General features: G+C 44.5%; 1 pseudogene across 1 annotated transcript; it reads right to left on the reverse strand.

Annotated features, from left to right (window-relative positions):
- Nucleotides 1-2691: 2691 nt before the first annotated feature.
- Nucleotides 2692-3091, reverse strand: LOC309841162 (cytochrome c oxidase subunit 6C pseudogene; annotated as a pseudogene). Its single transcript has one exon. The product of its transcript is annotated as a cytochrome c oxidase subunit 6C pseudogene (transcript).
- Nucleotides 3092-4540: the final 1449 nt, after the last annotated feature.

Below are 4540 nucleotides of genomic sequence, written 5' to 3' on the forward strand. Positions count from 1 at the left end.
GGTCAGGATTCGATGGGGAGAGAGAGACCTGTGGTTCTTTCAGTTAAACCAAAATTATGATTGTCCAACTCAATTTCAGGAGTGAGCGAGATCCCCCCAGAGTTGACCTCATGTTCTCTCCATGTTTTGTGGGAGCTGGAACATTGTGGGTGTTAAGCAAACACACTCTCTCAAGTTCAATCATGGAGGGAAGCTGGATGAGAGCTATTAAGAAGAGCAGCTCTTGCAGCTGGAAAAATAAATCCATGGGCTGAGGCATCACTGGTGCATGAGCTGGCCTCCTCATCCAAGATGGCGGAGGGAGTCCTTGTGTTGTAGGGAGCCCTGTTATAAAAGGGATGGCCATTGAGCCCAGGTCTCCACTTAAAATCTCAAGGTCACTGATGCTCAGACCACACAAGCCCTTGGAGATCAATAAGAATAGCAGCCACCCTTTATGGAACGCTGACAACGGTGCCAGCCTCATCCAGGGCCTCATAAATATTCTCCTTCATCCTCAAAATAACCCTGTGAGGTAGGTCCTATTATTTAATCTACTTACATACTGTACTTAACTTGTTTTTAAATGGGGTAGCCCCATTTTATGGGTGGAAAAATTGAGCCTTCCTGATTTGTCTGAGGTCAAAACTAGCAAATAGCAAAGCCAAGACTTAAAGCCCACTTCTCTCACTTTCCTGGCCATTGCTGTCCAGGGGGTTATGATGAGATCCTGCAGGTGCTTCCAGTAGGGAAGGCTGTGGCTGTGGTCAGAGATGCCCCCATGTGTTAGGGATAAAGGACAAAGGGCTAGCCAGAGGCCATAACCTAGGATTGCAGCCTTGTCTTTCTAGATCCTCTCTTTCATTGTAGAGAGCCTGTAATCTCTTGGGGAGATGAGGGGGAATGGGCAGGTGACCGGGGTGGGTGATGGGTAGCTACTGATTTGTTGGCTTAATGTCATTTTAGTTGCCCTTTTGCTGATGTCACACTTTCCTTTTCCTCTGGGGGACCTCTCCCCACCCTGTTCCATGTAATCCAGGGAGAGATGTGCATCCTTCAACTTTCTGCTGCCATTTATAGAGATGCATATACGACTCTGTCTCTGTTAGGAATGCTTCACCTGCAAATAATGAAAAGCACAGCTTAACGAAATTTTGACACTAAAATTATAGTGTCAAATTAACTCCCATAACCAAAATATCTGCAAGCAGGTATTTCTAAGTTTGGTGCAATGGTTAAGCAATACCATCAAAGACCCAGATTTTGATCATTCTCCTGGATTACTGTACTAGATTTTTGTCTTTGGACTTTTCATCTTAGAGTGGCAAGGTGCTTCCACAACACAAATGCATTCAAAACCAACAGTATGAGACTCTTTCTTCTTGCACACCTGGCTCTGACCAGAGAGAGATAAACTTCCCCAGAAGATACCAGAATACTTCTTTTTATAAATACAAAATTCAGGTTTTGGAGCACCTGGATGGCTCAGTCCGTTAAGCACCCACCTTCAGCTCAGGTCTTGATCCCAGGGTCCTGAGATCGAGTCCCACATCGGGCTTCCTGCTTGATGGGGAGTCTACTTCTCCCTCTGTCTCTTCCTCCATGTTTGCTTGCACATTCTCTCTCTCTCAAAAATAAATCAGTAAAATCTATAAAAAATATAAAATTCAGAGTTTCTCTTTGGTCAGCTATCTATCTATTGTCTATCTATCTATATATCTATCTATCATCTCTCTCTCTCTCTCTCTATCAACTGTCTACCATCTCTCTAGGTATCTATAATCTACTCATCTAAATTAAACCAAAGTTGCCTAGATGTAAAAATCTGAATTTTTAATTCTTTTTAAAATTTTTTTTATTTTTAAAAGACTTTATTTATTTATTTGACAGAGAGAGATCACAAGTAGGGATAGAGGCAGGCAGAGAGAGAGAGAGGAGGAAGCAGGCTCCCTGCTGAGCAGAGAGCCTGATGCGGGACTCGATCCCAGGACCCTGAGATCATGACCTGAGCCGAAGGCAGTGGCTTAACCCACTGAGCCACCCAGGTGCCCTGAATTTTTAATTTTTGACATGGATAGTTACAGGTAAAAATCCAATGAGACCTTGCCCTGTGGTGAAAATGAGTACTGGTCAAATTGTGCATAGAATGCAATGTTGTAAAGGCATGGGTATGGAAGGGCATTGCGTGGAGTTGTCTTCCTTAGAGATCTTTTAAAGAAGAACTCTACTGGTTTTCCATTGCTGCATAACAAATGACTCCACACTGAGTGGCTTAAAATAACATGCACATTTATCATCTCAGTTTCTGTGAACCAGGAGTCCGAAAACAACTTAGCTGAATCCTCTATTTAGGTTGAGGATTTCACTCCTGGTTGGCTGGGGCTGCAGTCTTATCAGAAGCTTGACTGGGGAAAAAGCCATTTGCAGATGCACTCAAGTTGTTCGTGGAATTCATCTTGAAGTTGCAGAACTGAAGTCCTCATCTTGTTGTTGGTTGTCTGCTGGCAGTTGCCGTCTGCTTCTGGACACCACCCATAAGTCCTTCCATGTGGTCCTTGCTCAACAACATGGATGTTTACATCTTCACAGCCTGTAAGGGAGTCTCTTTGTAGTCTGTTAAGAAAGAGTCTTTTATAATGAAACAACTATGCAAATGGCATTCCATCCCTTTATCACATTCTTTTTTTTTTTTTTAATTTGTTAGTTGTTTATTTATCAAGACAAACTATTCCATAACCCAATATTTGTGCTTCATAGTTCAGGAACACAGGTCAGTGACAAATTTCAATTGAACTCAACCCAAAGAAATTCTTTACGTTCCAAAATCACTTTGCACTCTGAAAGATACCAGCCCTCCTCATCTACTCAAAATCTTTCATGGAATCGTAATTTCTGTAGAAATCTGCATATGCCTTCTTTCTCAGTGCGGCCACAGCAAACTTATAGAAAGCTGCAACCCTCAGGGATACAACGAATGCTCCAACAACGTGAAATCGCAGATGCTTGGCCAGAAGGCCTCGCATCTGAGGTTTTGTCAAAGCACTGGAAATCATGGTAGTCACTCTCCTCTACACCAACCTCAAACCTAATGTCCTTCCTAACTGATAATGAAATGGACTCCTGTTATCATATTCAGTTGGCTAGCAGCAAGTTAAGGGGAGGGGATTCAAAAAGGCGTGAGTTGGTATTGGTGGGCAGAGGGGAAGAGTTACCTTAGGGTGTGTCTGTCACAAGAATTATTCTTTCAAGTGCTTCTTAGTGGAGTTTGGCACATAGGCAGAAGGATAGCTTTGATGACCTTCAATGTGTCTGTACATGTCAACAGTCCACGGGATGCATGGGTGGCTCAGTTGGTTGGGCGGCTGCCTTCGGCTCAGGTCATGATCCCAGCGTCCTGGGATCGAGTCCCACATCGGGCTCCTTGCTTGGCAGGGAGCCTGCTTCTCCCTCTGCCTCTAGCCTGCCACTCTGTCTGCCTGTGCTTGTGCTCTGTATCTCTCTCTCTCTTTAACAAATAAATAAAAATCTTAAAAAAAAAAAAAAACAGTCCAGCCAGAGTGTCATTCAGGACCTCACTAGGCTGGGTTTTAATGGCCATAAGAATATGGCACTGTAGCACCCTGTGTGGATTCCTTGATACAGAGTCTAGCTTGCAAACCTCTGATTGACTGGCATCCTCTGCTCTCTCCCTGGAAGATGTTCACTACAGTTGTAGAGGTTGGCTGGAACCAAGAGGGTGATCACAAGTGCCCAGGCCTGGACACTCCCCACACCTGGGTACTCAGGTGGTTTTACTGCCTCTCTAGCTTTTTAAGCTCCCACCACCATCTGCTCACTGGGCACCTGCCAGGATGAGGAGATGGTGGTCTGGAGGAATTGGACACAGCTGACTTCCATGTTCTATTGGCTGCAACTCTGCCAGATCTTCTATCTCTGGGTCCTGTTTGCTTCTGCAGCTCTGCCCTCTTGTCCCAGACAATGCCCTCATCCCAGCCTAAACCTCCCCTTCGTTTTCCCCTGCATCATCCATCAGCCTGGTCTTGTTTGTCCACCTGCTTCTGAGTCTGCTCATTCATTCACTGATTCATTCACCATGAATTTACTTAACACTCACAACAAGCTAGATACAGGCTAAGTACAGGGAATACTTAGCAGTGAACCTAATGGAAAACACAAAGTCCCTGCCTTCTTAGAGCCATAGGCATATGGACAAAGATGAACAAATAAATACATAATAGATTTTCAGGTGGTGAGAAGCACTATGAAGAAGATAGAGCAGGATTTAATGGCTTCAAGAGTGAGGCTGCTGCTTTATACACATGGTTTGGGGAGCCTTTTGATAAGAAAGCAGCTGATTAGAGCCCTGTGGGTGTCTGGGAGATGGAATAGCATGTGCAAAGGCCCTGAGGCAGAAGTGTGTTTGGTAGGCTTGAAGAAGAGCAAGCAGGCAGTGTGGCCACTGGAATCACTTCAGATTGTATTCTACATGGTGGCAGAGTACAGCTCTTTCTACTTGAAATGCCACCCAATCCTGTCCTAAGAATAGACCACCAGGAAGAGA

Source organism: Mustela nivalis, assembly GCF_964662115.1.
Source record: "Mustela nivalis genome assembly, chromosome: 9".
NCBI lineage: Eukaryota > Metazoa > Chordata > Mammalia > Carnivora > Mustelidae > Mustela > Mustela nivalis.